The sequence below is a fragment of the Triticum dicoccoides genome, chromosome 1A, assembly GCF_002162155.2.
Source record: "Triticum dicoccoides isolate Atlit2015 ecotype Zavitan chromosome 1A, WEW_v2.0, whole genome shotgun sequence".
Classification (NCBI taxonomy): Eukaryota; Viridiplantae; Streptophyta; class Magnoliopsida; order Poales; family Poaceae; genus Triticum; species Triticum dicoccoides.
The window spans coordinates 361,612,096-361,634,858 of NC_041380.1; the positions used below are offsets into that span (position 1 = coordinate 361,612,096).

Consider the following 22,763-nt stretch of genomic DNA (forward strand, 5'->3'; position numbering starts at 1 on the left):
ACTCGATGATGCATTATGGGCTTATAGAACTACTTATAAGAATCCTATGGGTATGTCTCCGTACAAAATGGTTTATGGAAAAGCATGTCACTTACCTCTCGAATTAGAACATAAAGCTTATTGGGAAATTAAAGAAGTCAACTATGACTTCTAACTTGCTGGTGAAAATAGGTTATTTGACATTAGCTCACTTGATGAATGGAGAACTCAAGCCTATGAAAAATGCCAAGTTGTTTAAAGAAAAGGTTAAAAGATGGCATGACAAAAGGATACAAAAGTGTGAATTTAATGTAGGTGACCAAGTCTTGCTATACAATTCTCGTTTAAGATTTTTTGTAGGAAAACTTCTCTCTAAATGGGAAGGTCCTTACATTATCGAGGAAGTTTATCGCTCCCGTGCCATCAAGATCAACAATGCTGAAGGCAATAACCCGAAGGTGGTGAATGGGCAAAGAATCAAACATTATATCTCAGGTACGCCGATAAATGTTGAAACTAATATTATTCATATAATAACACCGGAGGAGTACATAAGGGAAACCTTCCAGAACGCTCCAGAACCCTAAAATGGAACATGTATGTGATATAGTAAGTAAACTGACTCCAAAAGTTTTCCAGAAGCAATTTTACTCCATTTTGGAATATTTAAAAAGTTAGGAAAATAATAAGCAGTACAGAAAGTGCACGAGCAGGCGACAATCCTGGAGGGCGCATCCTACCCCCTGGGCGCGCCTCCTGAGCTTGTGGCCAGCTCGTGTGCCCTCCGAACTGTGTTTTCTCCAAGAATACTTGTTTTACATGGTAAAAATTCATTAAATAATATCCCGAAGGTTTTGACCATCGTATCACGACAATATCCTCTGTTCTTGTTTCGAGCTATTTTTAAAACAGATTTAGGGCAACATGTTGTCGCAATATTCAGATGGAGAGAGCTATGTCTCCCATTATATTGCAGATCTAAAGATCTTTGGGGAGATTTATCCCTACCTATGGTCCACAGATGAAGAGCAAGATTCCAACCCAGAGGAGGCAAAATATGCGAGCTCAGAGGAAGATGATGTCCCCCTACCTCAACCAGGGGATATGCACATGGAGTTCAAGAAGTCAAGCCTGCCAAACAGACCAAGCAAATCTAAGGTTCAATTTGTCCCATCCCATTTTCTGTAGGAAAGTAAGGCGGCATTATGCAAGAGGATATTGAAGCTTGAGCAAGAAAATGATGACTTGAGGGAGGAAAGGTTCATCGTCAAACATAAGCTAGAGAAGCTCGCCGCCACATCATCAACTTCATCATCACCACCTCCGAAGAAGGAGACTTGAGTGCCTGGGTATGGGAACTCCCCTTGGATTGTGCCAAGCGTGGGGGAGGTGCCCCGGTATCGTATCACCATCACTTTATCATTATCGTTTATCTTAGTTTGATCCTTTTGGTTTATATCATTATCTAGTAGAATAAAAGTTTTAGTAAGATCTAGTCTTTGAGTTTTTTTGCTTTGTGATCTGTCTATGTAATCGAGTGTGAGAATTATATGATAAAGAGTAGTTTTGAGTTGACTGCTTTGCTTTCTTGCTTTCATCTTGGAAAAGAAAAAGAGAATGAAAGAAATAAAAAGATTATATAATAATCTTATGGAGAGTGATGACTTCACATATAAGAAGTATGTTGCATGAAATTTGTGTAGGGTTGACAAACATAGTTTTGGTCGTTGTTGCAATTAATAGGAAGTAATAAACAAAGAGGGGTTCCACATATAAATACACTATCTTGGACATCCTTTGTGATTGTGAGCACTCATTAAAATATTATATGCTAATAAGTTGATGTTGGACAAGGAAGACAACATAATGGGTTATGTTTTCTTATATCCGAATAGAAGTTATAATGTCATGGATCCTCCCACATGTTGAGCTTGTTTCTCATCCTATGCTAGCCAAAACTTCCGCACTTAGTATAGATACTACTCGTGCATACATAAACCTTTAACCTAGTTTTGCCATGAGAGTCCACCATATCTACCTACGGATTAGTAAGATCCTTCAAGTAAGTTGTCATCGGTGCAAGCAATGAAAATTGCTCTCTAAATATGTATGATCTTTTAGTGTGAGGAAAATAAGCTTTATACGAACTTGTGATGTGGAAGAAATAAAAGCGACATACTGCATAGTAAAGTTCTCTATCACAAGCGGCAATATAAAGTGGCGTTCCACTGCATTAAGATTTCATGCATCCAACCATAAGAGCGCATGAAAACCTTTGCTTCCCTCTGCGAAGGGCCTATCTTTTAATTTTTTCACTTTCTACCTTTATACAAGAGTCATGGTGATTTTCACCCTTCCTTTTATATTTTCTCTTTTTGGCAAGCACTATGTGTTGGGGAAAGATCCAGACATATATACTCACTCAAATGTAGGTGATAATAAATTATTATTGTTGATATTACCCTTGAGGTAAATGGTTTGGAGGCGAAATTATAAGCCCCTATCTTCCTATGTGTCTGATTGAAACTGTGATCTCATAGATATCGCGTGAGTGTTAGAAATTATGAAATATTAAATGATGGTTCAGTATGTGAACTTGCTAAATAATAGCTCTTACATTGAGTCTTTTCGATGTATGATAAATTGAAATTGCTTCAATGACCGAGATCATAGTTTGCTAGTTTTCAATAAAAGTGCTTGGGTTCATACTTTACCTTGTGAACGAATTATCACTTTAGCATCAGAAGTTATATGAATATGAATATATAACACAAAACACTATTCTGATCACAACCTGAACTTCCCGAGTTACGCGCCTGAACTTCCCTCTGTACGAACACGGCCTTCGGGCTATCTTCGCAACCGTGGCTTCCCCCGCGAATTATTCTTGTTAGTCATGTTCTATATGATGTTAGTGTAATCTAGAAATGTTGTTTAGCAACTAAATACCGGTTTTAAATAGGAATCTCGCTCGTTGGCGGATTTTTCTATCGGGTCATGATGAAATTGCGTTTTTTGCAATTTTACTGCCTGGTTTGTTTGACCTGAACTTCTCCCAGTGCTAGGTTGAACTTCCGCCAACATTGCCCAAATGGGGCTTGCGATATACCGTTGGAAAGCTATGGACACCAGTATCATGACCCAAGTTAAATTTTTGGCAAAATGTAAGCGGTTTAAGAGCCATTTTGAAAACCGCTTTTTCTTCATACAAAAAACGTGAATCGTATTTTCGATCACATTTCTAAACCGTTTATCGGAATGAGGCAAATAATATGTCGTTGGAAAGCTGCTGCAAAACCGCTCCTTCCCCATGTTGAAAGTTTTCTCTAATTCCCTACGGTTAAAGAGTAATTTGGAAAATCGTAAAATTTCGCAAACCGAATAGCCGAGTTCGTATTTTCGATGTAATTTCTAAACGGCTAATCCAATTGAGGCAAATGATATGGCGTTGGAAAGCTTATGAAAATGCGCTACTTTTTCATGTAGAAAGTTTTTTCTAATTTTGAATGGTTTAAGAGTAATTTAGAAAACAGTAGAAGTTCCATCGAGTTTGTATTTTCGATCTATTTTTTAACTGTATGTCCGAATGCAGCAACTGATATGGCATTGGAAAGCTTGAGGATATGCGAAACTTTTTGGTATGTATTGTTTCTCCCAATTCCTTACTATTTTAAGTCAAATTTGAAAATGGCTAAAAACGTATTTTTGCCATAATTTCTACAAACTTTATCGGAATGGGGCAAATAATATACCGTTGAAAATCTAAGGAAAACGCGAAACTTTTTCATGTTGATGATTTTCCGTGATTCCTAGCCATTTTCAAGTAATTTCGAAAATGGTGAGATCATTCGTTCTGCCTTTATCGCTAAACAGATTTTTTAAAAATGCACCACGTGAAGAACCTGAACTTCTCGGGCTGTCTACTTGAACTTCACTCTGTTTTTCATGTGCTTTTTTTGCTTGTAGATCTCCATCCAATGCTTGTAGCTCTCTATCCACTCATCGAAATTGAGCAAGTGATATACCGATGGAAAGCTCTTGTAAACACGCAACTTTCCCGTGTTGATTATTTTTTCATACTCGCGGTGGTTTTAAAAGTTGTTAATGTGAAATTCATTCAGTGTAGTAGTTGAACTTCCTGCTGTTTTCATGTTGAACTTCTGTGACATATTTTCATTTATAATTTCCTCATACATTTGTCAATGTTACACAAATGATATTCCTTTTGTACAAACCTCTCTCACAATAATTTTTTTAACTTTCTCTGACCGAGGACTTGAACTTATTACAACAAAAATTTGGACCTTGGCTTTTAATTCATTTCTCATATTTAAACACATACCATTTAGTATATGAACCTCTAGTTTTTTTTATTGAAATGGGAAAATACCATTTTGTGTATAATTTTTGAATCGGTCTGCTTTTTTAATTTGAACTTCTTGGTTTATTTCTATTAAAGGCGAAAATCCCAGTTTTAAAATTAACAAAGAACTTCTCCGCTATTTTAATTTTAACTTCTATTTTTTAAACAAGTGTTCAATTTTTGCCTTTTCTCATTTTTACTATTCACTAGTTACATGATGTTTTACAATGGAACATTTTTTTAAACCCTGTATTCACAAGGTTCACTTGTCAGCTGATATTTTTCATGTGTTCAACTCTCTTTTCTTAGACACCCAAGGTGTTTTTTTTTCGAAACTGATTTTTTTTCAACTATCAGCGACGGAAACTATGAACTTATCCTCCGTAGAACGTTTTTAGTACACCCCACACACATGGCACACACAACTAAAATATCCTTTTTGAAATTTGCGAATTCCTGCAACTGGGCACACATTGAACCTTTCACAAGGATAAGGCTGAACTTCCTCATTTCTACAACGCACACTGGAACAGGAGCACACAATGACAACCCTAGGCACATAGTGCTTGAGAATTTCCATCCCTGGGCACATGGTGCTTGAGAAGGACACTGTAGAGGCGAGGAGAAATTTTCCACCATGTGTCTCTCTACCCCAAAGTTGATTTTTTTGCAAACTATGTGTTCTTTTTACCACTCGTTACCTACTAGTTTTATCTCAAAAAGTAGCTTTTTAATTATGCACATCCGCGCAAATTTTCATACATGCCGATTAGAGCAACAACAAAACTCCACCAAAAATACCACTTTGTTCACTATGAAAAAAGCTCCATTTGTTCATACCAAAGTCTTCACATGTATTACAGAAAAAATAACTCGGAAAAAGCTCCATTTTCTCATGGCACTAGCACAACAGCAGCTCCTACAGACATACACAAACATTTTGCACGCAAACTTTTTGTACCCTGTTGAACACAATGTAAGGGAAGCAATGAATTCACCTAAAAGCTGAGAAAAAATGCACGATACAAGTGCATAATCAACAGTTAAGAAGAAACTGCTCGCCCTTTGTTCACACGAGCGAAATTGCACAGCCTGATGCGGCGAAGTTGAACAGCCTGGGCGTTGCTCACCTCTTCTTCCTTCGTGGTGAGTGATTGTTGAACTCCTTGGGTAGTCGTACATGAACTTCACACAAACCAATATATTCATAACATGAAAATCATCACACATGTACCAATAAACAAAATGGAGAACAAAATTCCTATGCATATATATTGTACAAATAATTGCCGAAGTCTTTGTGAATCAAAGGCCCACCATAGATTTCCAAACAACAAAATGGAAGAGGGAAAAGGGGAGGCAAAAGAGATACTAGAAGATTTCTGCACATATCGCCGTCGATGTCCGACATGAACCAAATATCTGAATACAGAAGGCATTCACCCACCATTTCCTTGCTGTAAGGAGTAGCTTCAGCATACATTTGTAACTTGTGTAGATTCATCCACCGTTTCCTTGGTGTAAGGAGTAGCTTCAACATACATTTGTAACTGGTGAAGATTCATCCACCGTTTCCTTGCTGTAAGGAGTAGCTTCAGCATATTATTGGAGGAAAGAGGCGCGCTGACAAAGAAAGATAAGCAGTGCAAGTAACCTGCAAATTAGGCCTTAAACAATATGTCTTCCAGTTTGACGATTGCAGATATGGTGGATCATTGAAAAGTGCATAAGTAAATAAGGATAAATATATGCATCAACATAGCAAATAGGTATACATATTTTGTTTTTCATGTGGCTATAAACTCATAGTATATCGCTTTTGCTAGTTGGACCTTTCTTGCCTATTCACACAAGTATGGTAACCATGTTGGTATGATGCAATGGTATATAATTCTTTCATTACTTTAGTTCTTAAAAATGCACAGGACAAAGGAGAAAACAATGGAATATCAAGGTATGATCTTTCTAAAGGATGGCTACGAACTAATTGAAGCCACACTATTACTGAATCATGCCTATCGTGCACTATGAAACTGAACTTACGCATCAGGCAAAGCTAACCTATATAGTATAGGAAAAGAAGTCAGTGAAGTAGACAACAAGGTATAACGCTCTTCTTTTTTGCAACTGAACTGATGCATCGGCCGAAACTAACCTGTAATAATGCCATTTTCAGAGGATAACGACAAACAAATGTGATACAGTAGGGTTTTCTGCAAACAAAGAAGATAACTTCTGTTATTCAAAAATCAAATAACACAAGTACGAATCAAGTGGCATGTTGTTTTTATACTATACAAAATTGATTCATCAACTTTTGTCCTACTATTTTTGAACGCACAAAACTAGTCAATGAACAGATTGCCCTGCTGAAAATTGACACTTTGGACTGCAGCCATTTTTCTACTGCACAGAATGGTGCTCTGCAAAATCTAAGGAAGCAGTCAGCCTAGGTGAAGAAGAACAGCCGACCTACAGAGCCTGACGTCGGGCGGAGGCAATTAGAGCGAGCAGAGACAGAGGCACTCGGAGCTGCATGTCGGAGCTGTGCTGTGGAGGCGATGGCGGCCAGGATGGGGAGCAGGGACGGGGATCTCCATCTTGGGAGGATCTTGAGGTAAGGAAAGAAGCCGTACCGGAGTTGGAAGAGGAGATGTGGGCATCATCGGTGTTGGGGCGGCAGTGGCGGCGGACAGGGGCCGCGACTGCACGTGGTGGCACGGGCCGGCGACATCATCGCTAGAGGAGGCAGGCATCACGTTGCGGGAGCAGCATCATAGCAGGATCCCGGCGGGGCCTGGGATTGCCAGGGCGGCGGCGGCACCTGGGGTTGGCAGGGACGGCGTTGCCTGGTGTTGACTGGGGCGGTGGCAAGCAGGGCACTGGCGGCAGGGGCTCCGGGCCGAGGCGGGAGAGGTGGGGAGGGGCACCGATGGCGAGGAGGTTCAGGGCGGAGTTCGGCACTGGCGGTGGGGGGTCCGGGGTGGGGCACCGGAGCGAGTTGGTCGGGGGGCGGGGGCTCGGCGACGAGATCCAAGGAGGATGGCGGTGGCAATGCGATCCAGATGGTGGTGGCGGCGTTCGGGGGTGGAGATCAGGGGAGCTCAAGGGTGGGGATCGGGGCAACCTGGGTGGGCTGGGTGGACATTTTCTCTATCAGTCCGGTGGATTTCTCGGATCTCAGGAACATCCAACGTCCCTATATAGGGCCCCGTGATCCAAATAGTTATTCTAATCCCAGTATTAGAATAGTGCCCCACACACACACACACTCTCTCTCTCTATATATATATAGAGCTGGTCTATTCTGCTAATATTAGCAGAATTGTTATTCTGATAACACTTCTGCACTGCACGCTCAACACGAGAGCACTGCACTTTCTCTAGCAAGGGCACTACAGACTAGTGAACCTTGTGTCGGAAAAAACTACACGCAATGTTTTGTCGGTACTGTTTTCACTCTACCTTTTTAACCGTTTATCGGAACGAGGCGTATAATATACCGTTGGAAAGCTATGGATTAGGCGCACCTTCGCCATGTTGAATAGTTTTCGAGATTCCTCGCGGTTTAAGAGCAGTTTCAAAAACGGTGCGGCAGACGACGAGTGGCAGCGAGCGGATTTTCACGATTTTTTCTAAACCCTTTGTCGGAATGAAGCAAATGATACACCGTTGAAAAGATATCATCGAGGTGCATCTTCTTCATATCTATTATTTTCTCTAATTCGTTACTGTTTAAGAGCAGCTTTAAATTTAGTAAATCGTGGAATTTTGTTTTTAAGAATTTTTTACAACTTTCGTATTGTTTTTGCTCCAGTTTTTGAACCGTTTGTCGAAACGAGATGAGTGATATGCCGTTGGAAAGCTACGGACGAGGCGCAACTTTAATATGTTGAAATGGTTTTGAGATTCTTTACAGTTTTTAGTTAATTTTGAAAATCATGCGGTAGACGATGAGAGACAGCGGCCGTTTCTCACAATTTTTTTACAAACCGCTAGTCGAAATAATTCAAATTATACGCCGTTGGAAATATATCGATGAGACACAACTTTTTCATGTAGAACACTCTCTTCAATTCCCTGCAGTTTAAGAGCAATTTTGATTTTAACGAAATGCGGAGACTCTGTTTTTCGTGACACCAAATCGTCGTATGTACCGCATCACAGAGAAACCACACTGCTTTTAGACTGAAAAACGCACTGCATCAGACGGTCAAGTGAACTTCATGGTTTCTTTTCTCAGACGATTTTTTTCCCAAACAAGCACTAAAATCGATGTGTGCACTTCATCAGACAGAAGAACGCACTGCTTCAGACTAAAAACCGCACTGCATCAGACGGTCAAGTGAACTTCAAGTTTTCTTTTCGCAGACGATTTTTCCCCAAACAAGCACTAAAATCTACGTGCGCACTTCATCAGACAGAAGAACGCACTGCTTCATACTAAAAACCGCACTGCATCAGACGGTCAAGTGAACTTCATGGTTTCTTTTCTCAGACGAATTTTTTTCACAAACAAGCAAGTGAAGTGTGCTTCACATCAGGCATAACTGAACCACAAAACACTTGAGACTAATCCACAACACACTTGAAACCGCACTGCATCCGACGGTCAAGTAAATTCTATCTCGACTACATGGTCAATGTTAGTGAGTTGCATGAATGGGATGAGTGTACTGCATTTAAAAATTACATTTTGCATCAAAAGAATGTTACCTCCAACCAACATTATTTGATTTCTTTTAATAGACAAACAGACCGCACAAAACAAAAACAATGTACTGCATGACCGAGCTAAGCAAACTGCACGCGCACATTTTGTTTTGCGCCTTTGTCTATGGACGCCAATGATGCTCATTGACACATACATCCATTCATTGTTTTATAGGGGGGGGGGGCGAAGATACTTGTTGCCAGAGCATGTGGATCCAGGGATACCACCTATCGGCGTCCCAGGAAAGGCAAGAGGAGCCAGTGGTTGGGCGTCGAGATGGGCTTGAGGGAGGGAAGTTGCCGAATGGAGGCGCCCAGATCCGATGGCAGCATGGGGAGGTACTGGCGGCGGGGATGCCCATCGCCCTAATCATGGTATAGTCAGAGGTAGGGCACGGGGGACCTACTCAGGATGAAGAAGAGAGCGGCGCTACGATGCCAAAGAAACTGCACGCGCGCTCTTCGTGAACTGCACACACACGGGAGCAGCGGTGGAGTGGCGGCCGTCGGAGGAGATCTGATCGGAGGAACTCGCCATCAGTGGTTCGGTGGTCGGGGGATGGCCGAATTCGTGGACGGAGAGCCACTGGAGCTCTGTCGAACTAAATAGAGGGAAGCATCAGAGGAGTCAGCAAAGGCCATGGCCGGCGGATCCATATGAGGGGAAGCCTTGCCGGCTACCACGCCGGGTGAGTGTCGGTGTCAAAACCGACAGATCTCGGGTAGGGGGTCCCGAACTGTGCATCTAAGGATCGATGGTAACAAGAGACAGGGGACATGATGTTTACCCAGGTTCGGGCCCTCTTGATGGAGGTAATACCCTACTTCCTGCTTGATTGACTTTGATGAGTATAGGGGTTACAAGAGTTGATCTACCTCGAGATCGTATGTTGTGGTCTAAACCCTACATGTATGATGACTAATGTCATAATAATCTACCGACTAGCCTGGCCTCGGCTTATATAATGTACCAGAGGCCTAGGATAATAACAGTCCTAGTCGAATACGCCGGTGGAGAGGAGTCCTTTTCTTGATCACCAAGTCTTGTGGAATCTTCCTCGTGTATACATCGGCTGTCCGAACTAGCCCATGAGCATACGGCCATGGGGGTCCTCGGCCCAATCCAACTGACTGGGAGACGACATGGTGAGTACCCCCTAGTCCAGGACACTGTCAGTGAGCACCTCGCGCTGGTCGACGGAGTGGGGCACCACTGCGGTGCCAGTTGCGGCCCGTCCTAGAGAGGGAGGAAGGTGGCTAGGGGCTGGATCTAGCCGGATCCATCATTGGGGAAGCGCCGGGGAGTGGGGGCACGGCACAATGGGACACTAGAGAAGAGGTGACGGTGGATCTCACCGGATTCGTCAGGGCCTCTTAGATCTGATGACGGGGAAGCGAGGCTGCTTTGATCCATCACTGACATAGCTGGAGGTTAGTGTAGCGCGGGGAAGGAGGTGGCCTCGCTGGCTGGCGTCGAGGGCGACGGCGGGTCAGGGAATGAGTCGGGGCGTGGTGGGGCGGGGCACTGCGGGATGTCAGGGGCAGCCCTTGTATATTAAATACAAATAACGATGATATGTTTATTTTCACTCTGTTGCAACCGTTTATCAGTTGAAAGTGGCCCATCGTCAGCTTCTACCCCTTTGTAGATACTACGCAGGGTGTCTCCGCAATAACAAGACAACCCTTAGCCGATGTCTCGGTGCCCGAAGTCAGTTGTGTTAGCGGAAACGAGGCAATCAGATATGCGGGCTTTATAACTTTTACTTAGTCATAGGAGCTTTAGACCGGGGAAGCTAGCTATGAGCCCCCAGTTAGTGTTCGGCGACATCCGAGGTCAAGCCGTAAACACTTTGGCCAACGTTATGAACGGTTCGTCATTTAACATACTCATCGGATCGCTCACCAGTTTACGCTTATTGTGACAGTCAATTTTTGGCTTTCTCCACTGAGGTGCTTAACCATGCGAGCTGGAAGCACAATCGCAGTGGTTCTCCCTTTGCACACCTAGCCGAAGAAAGCGGAATGTAGGAGGCAAGCACAGGAGCCGGGCAACCCAACTATTTGACCGAAGACACAATTTGAAACCGATGCATATATAGCAATATTCGAGAATGTTTTTGCCGAATCTCTAAAGGTGTCCGGCGTTGCACTATGATACTTATGCTGAAAACACACAAATAGTTTAAAAGTGCCATAGTCTTGGAAAATCAAAAAGCATCAGTAAAAATTTGACGTCCGAACAAGATCAAGTGTTCGGTGCCAATCCGAAAATTGGAAAAAAGAAAAAAATATGCTTCTGCCGTGCTTTAACATGACACATCCGATCTCAACACTTCAAGCGGGCCAGCCTATGGCTTCAAGCTCCTTATCCCAAAGGCGGAGTACTTCTTCAAGGCCACTTTAGCAAACTAAACTTGAGCGGCTTTTTAAAGAGAAGACAGGTTATCCGGCTATTGAACATACACTCGAGTCGAAAAAGGAGCGGTAGAAAAAGACTTTGCAACGACCAAGAAGAAAACACATTTACTATAAAACAACTCATATAAATTTTAAGAGCCCCCAAGTGACTTGGGGTAAAAGAATTTTATGTATAATGATTGTATGTACCGAAGTACTTATATCATATATGTGTTCCCCCGAACTTTAAACGCGTCTTAACCGACTGCCGGCTTCTCCCTCTTCGGTCAAGGGCCGAAAAGTGTTATGTACTCCACCTGTCGAGAATATCGACGGTGTTTCCGATAACCAGGCAATCATGACATAAGGCTATAACAGACAAAGCACGCTTAGGGAACTTATGCTATATTACCGACGAAGTGTAAGAAGCAGCTTCGAAGAAAATAGTACCCTCACCGATACCTTTCTTCGGTTGCTCATTCTTACTATGAGACTTGTGCAATAGATTTTTTGTACTCATGAGTTCCGTTGTGTGCCGCATGATTGAAAACAATAAGAGCGCTAGCTTTCGGCTTCACCCAGTCTGAGGTCCGAGCTCGGATGACCCGATCGTGACAATCGCAGAGGTGCTCCCTTTACTCCCTAGCCGAACAATCAGGAACGTAGGGGTAAGCACAGGAGCCAGGCAACCCAGCTTGCAGAACACTTAAGTCAACATGGTGCATATTGTGGAGTAATACACGAACAAGGAATGAAGCCATACAAGTATAATCATATGCAAGAGGAAAGGCTTCATAAAGGAAGCCCCCAAGTAAACGGAGTATTTGAATTTGCTTGCAACAAACAAGGTTTCAACAAAGAAAGTTTTTCGCAAATGACTTTTTGTAAAAAAAAGCACAATGCTTGGTCGAACTGAATGAAATTTAAAACTGAAGGTATTTAAGCATGGAAGCAACTTAGCTGATTAATGTGCTCGGTGTTGATGCACGGCCCGAGCTTACGGCGGGACAAGGTCCCAGCCTCCAAGCCGGTCCCGAGGTGGCAGAGCGAAGAGCTTGGCACTCCGAAGTGGCGACATAGCACGGCCAATGCATGCCGACAGTGTGATGCCGAAGTCCCCGACGTGGCTTAATGAAGTAATGACGAAGCCCTCGGTCCAGCTGAGGTGACGTGGCACGTCGGTACGCCGAGGTGACAGCGCTGCCCGACTCGGATCCTTTACCTATGCATAGAAAATAGTGCAAGTCGGAGATAATAGGAATAATAATAATAATAAAAATTATTGCATAATTAACAATTTACGCAAAGTGAGTAATAAAAGAAATATGGCCCGTGTGCCGAACACTCAATGAGGTAGAGCTCTCTTAGCGATGCCGAAGTCCCCGAGGCAACTGAACATGTCGGTATGGCGATTCAACTAACAAGGTGATCACGCGAGCCGATTGGGACAACGATGTCGGCTTGCCAAAGTGACCGCATGACACAGTCGGAGTCGATCACCTACACACATAAAATAGTGCGGTCCAAAAAGGATAATTGCTTTTCGCAAAAATAATTTATTGAAAGAGATGTGGCCTGGCGCCGAAGTCATGTCGATGCAGGACGTCGGCGTGACGCGGTGATGGCGTGGCCAAGCCTGAATTCGCAGGCCTGTCTGAGTTCCGGATGCGGCATTCGCCGAACTGTATACGGAATCTGACCGAACCACCACACGGCCGTTGTTAGTGCGACCACCATTTGATAGACCTGTGTACGGATGATGAAACAAACCAGAGTAATAATTCCTTGGAAAAAAATAAACCCAAGCAAGAAAAAAAATACTAGGATTAATAGCACCTGGTTTATCTGTTGTAGCAATATGAAGAAAGGTTACTCCCAAAATTGGGACTCGATCCGCATACCCATTGCCTGATGGCGATAAAGCGACGGCATGGCGATGCTGGCGAAGGTAGGATTGCTGAGACAAAGCCCTTGGTCCAGCTAACGTGATGAAGCTGGTCGGCTAGTGACGCCGAAGTCACTGAAGTATGTTGATGAAGAAATAGCAAAGTCCCCGGTCTAGTCGAGATGACGAAGCGGGTCAGTAAGGAGATGTTGCAGCTGCCACGTCAGCCGAGGTGTTGAAGTAGTTCGACGTGATGGACATCGGCTTGAAGAAGCAATAGTGCGGCCATGCCGACGCTGGTCATAACTTGTGACGCGGTCAATGCCGGTTTGATGAAGTGACCGAGCGGAGATGTCGGCACCTGACCCGTGCAATCCGTGGGGCGATGGTGTTGGTGATGATTTATTCTTCGTGATGCCGAACTCTTGTTCGGCTTGCCGAGCTGATGATCCGATAAGGTTAGGCTCAGCTCGATGAAGCGACGATCTGTCTAGCGCAGGTCGGCGGACATGGAGCAATGTTACCGGACTGTTGTGACACCAGCGCGATGGTGAAGAGTGCCTCAAAGAAGGCTTAAAATTTTATGGGCACGTGTTAAAAACAACGCACAATACCATAGAAGAAAATTCCTTTAAAATGGTTGTCCAATATCACGTTCATAAAGAAACATGAATTCTGGTCGGATCTGTATTCGCGCAGAAAACAAATCCGAAAAGTGATGCACTAATCGGAAGGTTCCCGGAGTTTGGACGGTCGGATCAAGCTGAATTTTGAGGGGTGGTACATATAGGAATTCCGCAACCGATCAATGGTTGGATCTTCCAAAGGACGTCCGAGCTAGGTGCTGGAGACCACGCCCTAAACTCGTCCAGATCCCCATCTAGATTTGACATGGCTCTAGTATATTGTAGATTGCCGGAGATTCCTCCATCGAAACTCGACGAAGTTTTGCATGGTTGTTGTAGGCTCAATTCCGCACAATTCACCAAAGGAATCGTCAAAGCGATGCTCGAGGAGGTGGTGGTAGCGGATACAAGTTCGCCGTTCGGAAAACCAGCACGGTCCTCCGAGGGCAATGTTGATGTTGAGCCCCCGAGCTCCATGGATGATTCCTCCATGATATTGATAGAGATCGGAGTTGATGTTGATGAAGGCCCCCATCCGAACATGACGATCGGAGATGGAGCGCGGTCCTCGATCGAGCCAAGGTGACTAGTCGAGCCGATGACGAATATGCCGGCGTCGTAGTTGATCTGCAGGCAAGCCATTGATCCTTTGCCGATCACACGACGGAACTCTGAATGAAAGCACCATTGTCGGTGTCAAAACCGGCAGATCTCGGGTAGGGGGTCCCGAACTATGCATCTAAGGATCGATGGTAACAGGAGACAAGGGACACGATGTTTACCCACGTTCGGGCCCTCTTGATGGAGGTAATACCCTACTTTCTGCTTGATTGACTTTGATGAGTATAGGGGTTACAAGAGGTGATCTACCTCGAGATCATATGTTGTGGTCTAAACCCTACAGGTATGATGAGTAATGTCATAATAATCTACCGACTAGGCTGGCCTCGACTTATATAATGTACCAGAGGCCTAGGATAACAAGAGTCCTAGTCGAATACGCCGGTGGAGAGGAGTCCTTGACTTGATCCCCAAGGATTGGGGGGGGGGGTCGGGGCGGTGCTGTGTGAGGCGTGAGTGGGAGAGAGAAGAAGGTGAGGGAACTGGGGATCGGGGTGGTGCGGGAGTTGGGAGGAGAGAGAAGAAGGTCGGATAGGGTGGGGGAAGTTTGTTTTTTGTTTTTTGGGGTGTATTCTCTATAAGTCGAGCAGTGCCGAAGTTTTAGCAGAATAAGGGATTTGTGTGTAGAATAAGACTCTTAAGGGATGTTATCATAATAGACCCATCCTATATATATATATAGTTATGTGGTCATGATTATCGATTTCGGCTTTCGTTTGAGGACAAGCGAGGTCTAAGCTTGGAGGAGTTGATACATCCATTTTGCATCATGTTTTTATGTTGATATTTATTCTATTATGGACTATTATTTCACATTACGGTACAATAATTAAGCCTTTTCTCTCTTATTTTACAAGATTTACATGAAGAGGGAGAATGCTGGTAGCTGGAATTGTGGACCAGAAAGGAGCAAATTTGAGATACCTATTCAACACAACTCCAAATGTCCTGAAACTTTACGGAGAATTGTTTTGGAATATATAAAAACTATTGGGCAAAGAAATAACAGAAGGGGACCCACCAGGTCACCACAAGCCTGGGGCTGCAGCCTACCACCAGGGCGCGCCCCTGAGCTTGTGGGCTCCCTGGCCAGCCCCCAGTGTCCATCTTCTGGTATATGGAAGGTTTTGACTTAGAAAAAAGAAGAAGGAAGTTTTCGGGACGAAGCGCCGTTGTCTCGAGACGGAACTTGGGCAGAAGCAACCTTGGGCTCCGGCAGAGCGATTCTGTCGGGGAAACTTCCCTCTAGGAGGGGGAATCGAAGCCATTGTCATCACCAACGATCCTCTCGTCATGGGAGGGTCAATCTTCATCAGCACCATCTTCTCTCAAACCCTAGTTCATCTCTTGTATTCAATCTTTGCCTCATAACCATGGTATTGTGCGTTGCTAGTAGTGTTGATTAATCTTTGTAGTTGATGCTAGTTAGTTTATTTGGTGGAAGATCATATGTTCAAATCCTTGATGATATTTATTACCCCTCTAATATTGAACATGAGCATGCTTTGTAAATAGTTACTTTTGTTCCTAAGGACATAGGAGAAGTCTTGTTATAAATAATCATGTGAATTTGGTGTTCGTTTGATATTTTGATGAGATGTATGTTGTCTTTACTCTAGTGGTGTTATGTGAACATCGACTACATGACACTTGTAACATCCCAATTTTCAATTTGGATGTTATACATAGGTCATCATAATGCATATCATATTTTATTTGCATTTTGGTTGTGATCCTGGAAAAATCCTAAGCAACTCAAGGACCCAAGGAGATAGTTGGGGATTTGACTTATTTTCATATTTGAATTTTCTCAAATTTGAAAAGAGAATCAATTTGGTTTTAAACATTTTTCTCTCTAATTATATCCAATATTTTAAATTTAAAGAGAAAAGATAATGTGACTTATTCAACAAGATAGGAATATTGGAGGAAATTTTTTTAAAATCAAATAAATATTTTATTTGAATTAGAAAAATATGCATTTTTGAAAATTGCATTTTAGGCCAGAAAAATACCCACTTTGTTCTAAATATTTTATTTAGACGTTGAAAATTGTTTTCGGCATTTTTAGAATTTTTTAATATTTATTAGGATTTTGCTTCGGCGGAATTTAAAAAAAAATCTATTCGGGCCGACCAACTAGGCCGAAGCCCAGCCGAAGCGCCACCGCCTCCCACCACCGCAGCCGTGCGAGCGCCGCACTCCCGCCGGAGTCAGGGTCGGCCTCGACTTCCGCGCCCCCTTATGCAAGCAGGAGCCTCCCGAGGCCTTTAAATACCGCTGCCGCCCCGCCGTCTCGCCCCACCTCGCCCCTCAGCCACCGCCGCCGTTCGCCGAGCGCCGCCGCCGCCATAGGACGTCGCCGCCGCCGCTTGCCGCGCCGCCGTCGCTGCTGCCCCCTCCTCCCACAGCCCCACGCCGCTGCCTTGCACCGCCCGCCGCCGCCGCCCGCCGATCGGATCCGCCGCCGCCGACCGGTCTTTTCCGTTTAACCGGTATAACCGTCGACCCGTCCCGGTTTTTTATTTCCGGTTTTTCCTTCGGTTTATAGGGTTAGATCGGTTTATTTTATCAAGTTGTTCAATGAACGAACGCCCGTTCGTTTAGATTGATAACGAACAGTTTTCGTCGGATTAGTTCGGTTAGCGAACGTTCGCATCGTAGTCTTTTTTTTTGTATTTTATTTTTTGGCCAGGGACCTATCCGTGATTATTTTTATCGTAGGTTAAGTCCTGATTTTTAAACCCTCGCAACTTTTTAACCGTTTGTCCAAATCCATTGAAACCAACGCCAAAATATTCGTCTCGAACCCCTCTTTCCAGTTAATAAACTTGAACATGATTTTTACAATTTAAAATTTGGTTTCAAGCAGATTTGTATTCGAATTTCTTTTAATCGTAGTTTGAGTTTCATAGCTCCGATTGGCTTGATTCTTTTTGCAAATCGAAGCTCTTCAGTTGAACATTCAATTTGGACTTTCTCATCTGAGTTTTACCCTTGCATCTATTGCTTGATTGCATTGTATGATATTTCTTGTTTGCGATAGAGTTTCCGGAGTGCGAAGCGTGCTACTACAAGTCACTCGGGTTTGCAGATCAACAACAAGACAAGTAACACTTTGATCATATCCCTTATTACCCAGTTTTTATGCATTAGTTTCAACCCTCAAACATTGCATGAGTAGGATCTGCTTAACATGTGGGTATTGGGAAGTAGTGGATAAGGTAGAACCTATTGCCCTTTTATGCAAACCTTGGGAGTTACTTCTATGTTATGCTTATACTTCTATGCTATTCTCGTAGACGTGGTTTGGTTGATTGTATCCATGACAGATGTGAGAGTTGTTAAATAATGGTTAACTTAAGGTGGCTACTTTAATACACATCTGGGTGGTTTGGTTGAGGCACCCTAGAGCACCCAGTGGTTGTCTGGGCATCTGGAGCAATCCAGACTGTCCTGGGATTTCCCGGTGTACCCGTGTGATCATCCTATGGAATGCCACCCAGGCTCAAAGGGATCATAAGATTATTCATGCTAGAAAATTCCGTGTGCAGACACAAGCCAATATGGGCTCTGACATAGTTGAGTAAGTTGTGGGAATCCTTTCCATGATGGGCTAGCAGATGTAGGGGATTGTACGTGTACCGGCTATCAATCGGTTAAGGGGACCTCTTCGAAAAGACCATGTCTCGGTCATCCATTTCTCAAACACCATGCAGTGAGAGAGAAATACAATAGATGAGATCGAGTCTTGTGGGGAAAAGTGCGCAAACCTCTGCAGAGTGTACAAACTAATCATGGTTAGCCTTGTCCCCGGTTATGGACAACCTTGAGTATCTAGTTCTTGAATTTTCATATTGATCTCATCACTCTTAATTAATTTTGTTGGGCTGTTAATTACTTTTAATTGGGATTGAGTTGGAGGAACCTTCACAATGTTTTATCAACCAACTTGATAGTTAAATAGAATTTTTTTCCTTTGCTGTAGGAAAAAATTGGCTTTATGCAAACATGATAACCATAGAGCCTCCACCAGCCATATATGCATGTAGTGATAGCAGTTATTCTTGTTCATTGCTCTACAATGTTATTTTGCCAGCATATTCCATGTGTTGACCCGTTTTAGGCTGCAACGTATTATGTTGCAGACTTTTCAGACGAAGAGTAAGGTGCGCTAGGTCGTTGTTTTGCACTCAGCTATGCCGTTGGAGTTGATGGACTCACTTTCGCCTTCGAAGCCTTCCACTATTATGCTTATTAGATGGCCTTCAACCATAGTATTGTAATAAGTACTCTCTTTGAGATATTCAATGTAATAAGTATGTGATTGCACTCTGCTATAAATCCTTCAAGTACTGTGTGTGTCAGCATTACCGATCCAGGGATGATACTTATGCACAGAGATTGGACCATTTGAGGTTGGATCGCTACAAGATGGTATCAGAGCACACGCTGACTGTAGTTCGTGACCACTAAGATAAACCTCAGGTCACTCTTCTCTACTCATTTCTGACTCTTCTCCACTTTCCACTCTATAGATGGCGAACCCAAGGAACATGTTCGCAACCGGATGAAGACACCCCTTTAGGACAACATTTTAAGGAAGCCACCAGATATCTGAACATCGGAATACCAAGTTTCACTGGGACCTACACCGCCACTCTACCTAAAGAAGAGCGTTGGACCATTCGAGTACATGTTCTAGGAAGGACATTCACCCCAGTTACTGAGCCCATAGAGTTTTCCTTTGATGCACCAACTTGGAGTCTAGGAAAGAGCATGGCAGCTCACATCGCCATGGGACGCATCAGCGAAGTCTACCACAAGGATCTTAAGGACACCATCTACCAGATTTGTGGACGTCGAGATGAGCAATGGGAGATGATCAACACCAGGAGGGACAAGTCCATTGCAGCCAACATCCAGGAGTTGAATCAACACATTCATCGACAGGAGAACCAGATGTGCGCCAGCATGATAGATCTGAAGATGGTGTTGACAAGGAACATGGAGTTAGAGGAGGAACTCAAGTCTACACGCGATGGATATGAAGAGGAAATTGTAGTACTACTGGAGAAGAATGAAGACCTGAAGAAGAAGCTAGGAGTATTCATGGGAGACCCTGCGCCTAGAGGTGACGACCATCCCGGAGACTACATCATCATCGATGACACCGACTCCGACCCCGACATTGATGATGACTATGAATACGAAGCTGGTGCAGATATCATGGAATCTTCTTTCGATCAAAATTTCTAGCCGACCACCATGTTATCAGTAGTATTCCCCCATGTATATAGTAATAGTCCGAGTATTTTGTAACGGTAGATTAGATCGATTGTATGTCCTTGATTGAATTGAGTGATGTGAATTGATTGTGTTTGTCACATGTGCATATGGGTAGTGATTTCCCTCTAGACCTCACTCTATTCTAATCTCTTCCCTCTAAACCTATCAGATGCCTCCGAGACGTGACCCCGAATTTGTCTTCCCACCGGAGCTCACTCAGTTGATCCAGCAGCAAAATGCCTTGATGCAGCTACTAGTTCAGAACCAAGGCAACAACAACAACAATAACAACAACCCACCGCCACCACCTCGAGTTGACAATTTAGCCCGTTTCTTGAGGTTGAATCCGCTGGTGTTTTCCAGTAGCACCGAGCCGATTGTTGCTGATGACTGGCTACGCAGGATTGGAAGGGAGTTGACCACCACAGGTTGCACAGATGATGAGAAGGTGCGCTTTGCCGCGCACCAATTGGATGGACCCGTAGCCTCATGGTGGAAGAATTACACAGCCACGTTTCCCATAGCAAATGTCACTTGGGATCAGTTTCAGCAAGCTTTGTGCACTGCACATGTCTCAACTGGAGCAATGAGCATGAAGAAGCGTGAGTTTCGCAACTTACGCCAGGGAAACCGTACTGTGGGGCAGTACGTGGATGAGTTTAGAAAGTTAGCCCGCTATGCCTAGATGATGTGGCCACCGATGCCGCGAAGCAGGAGAAGTTTATGGAAGGGCTGAATGATGAGATGAGTATGTAGTTGATGGTGGCAACATTCACTAACTACCAGGAGTTGGTAGATAGGGCCCTTATGATTGAAGGGAAGCAGCAACAGATAGAGAGCCACAAAAGGAAGTACGGACAAGGGAAGTACAATTCTGGAGATCAGCGGAAGCCTCGCTTTACCCTGAACTTGGGAGGACACACTCATAATCATGGAGGCCATACCCACAATGGAGGCAACTCGCATAACCACAGTGGCCCCAAGAATGGGAATGGAAATGGAGGAAGCAACGGACATAACCGTTCCAACCCAGCAACACCCGCCAGGAAGGATTAAAGTCACATTACTTGTTTCAAGTGCGGGAAGACTGGACACTACACCACCGAATGCCCCGAAGCAAAGAATGGAAACGGCAATGGAAGCTCTAGGAAGAAGCCCAACCCTTTCAACAGGGGACAGGTGAACCACGTTAACATGGAGGAGGTTGAAGAACAACCTGATGCAGTTATAGGTAAGTTTTTGATTGAGTCATTTACTGCAATCGTTCTTTTTTATACTAGTGCATCGCATTCATACATTTCGAGGGGGTTTGTGGATAAGTATAAGCTGCCCACCAAAGTTATTAAGACACCTATGTTAGTAAGCTCGTGAGGAGTTGAGTATATGGCAAGCAGTGGATGTTTTCAGATGCCATTGACCATAGGTAGGCATGTTTTCCCCTCAGACCTAATAATTTTGGAGTCCCAATGATTGGATATAATGTTAGGTATGGATTGTTTATCAAAGTATGGAGGAAACATCGATTGTGCTAGTAAGTCAATTTTACTCACCACTCCGGAAGGAAAAAGGATCAAGTATGTGTCTAGACATGCGCCAAGGAGGACCCAAGTAAATTCTCTCTCAGGAGTTGTTCAGGAAGATGTGCCTGTTGTGAAGGATTACCCGGATGTATTTCCAGAGGAATTACCAGGAATGCCACCAGATCGAGACATTGAGTTTTTGATAGACCTATTGCCAGGAATTGGACCAATATAGAAGAGACCATATCGGATGACCGCCAATGATCTGGAGGAAATCAAGAAGCAGATTAAGGATCTATTGGAGAAAGGTTATATTCGACGAAGTTCGTCACCGTGGGGAGCCCCAGTGCTCTTGGTTGAGAAGAAGGATGGATCTCTGAGAATGGTTGTTGATTATCGCGCATCGAATGAGGTGAGGATCAAGAACAAATACCCCCTACCGATGATCAATGATTTGTTTGACTAGCTGCAAGGAGCTAAAGTATTCTCCAAGATCGATCTGCGATCAGGGTACCACCAGCTGAAGATCCGAGAGCAGGATATACCTAAGACAGCTTTCACCACAAGGTATAGGCTATATGAGTACACGGGTATGTCATTTGGATTGACTAACGCCCCTGCCTACTTCATGAGTATGATGAACAAGGTGTTCATGGAGTTCTTGGATAAGTTTGTAGTGGTGTTCATTGATGATATTTTGGTATACTCGAAGAATGAAGAGGAACACAAGGAACACTTGCGTTTAGTTCTCGAGAAGCTCAGGGAACATCAGTTGTATGCCAAGTTTAGCAAGTGTGAGTTTTGGTTGAAGGAAGTTGGATTTCTTGGACATGTTATATCAGGAGAAGGTATAGCAGTAGACCCCACCAAAGTTCGGTCTGTCACTGAGTGGTTGGCACCCACCTTAGTTGGAGAGATCCGCAGTGTTTTGGGACTCACGAGATATTACAGGAGGTTCATTGAGATTTTTTCCAAGATTGCGAAACCCATGACCAAATTGTTGAAGAAGGAGACCAAGTTCAAATGGACTAAAGATTGTGAGGCCAGTTTTCAGGAGCTGAAGAAATGTTTGGTTATAGCCCCAGTACTGATTCTTCCGGATATACGCAAGGATTTCCAAGTGTATTGCGACGCTTCCCGCTTAGGACTTGGAGGTGTACTTATGCAGGACGAAAGAGTTGTTTCATACGCTTCACGTCAGCTTCGACCTCATGAGTTGAATTATGCCACACATGATTTGGAGTTAGCAGCCGTAGTGCATGCACTCAAGACTTGGAGACATTTTCTGATTGGAAACAGATGTGATGTGTACACGGATCACAAGAGTTTGAAGTACATTTTTCCGCAGAAGGAGCTGAATTTCAGGC

General features: G+C 43.8%; 1 long non-coding RNA gene across 2 annotated transcripts; it reads right to left on the reverse strand.

Moving 5' to 3' along the window:
- Positions 1-5,462: 5,462 nt before the first annotated feature.
- Positions 5,463-7,451, reverse strand: LOC119289855. 2 transcript variants are annotated; one of them, XR_005141643.1, is made up of 3 exons: positions 6,979-7,451; positions 6,498-6,555; positions 5,463-5,921 (listed from the first exon to the last, which is right to left on the reverse strand). It is a non-coding gene; the product is annotated as an uncharacterized LOC119289855 (long non-coding RNA). The 2 variants fall into 2 exon arrangements; XR_005141658.1 differs by having other exon boundaries at positions 5,463-5,965.
- Positions 7,452-22,763: the final 15,312 nt, after the last annotated feature.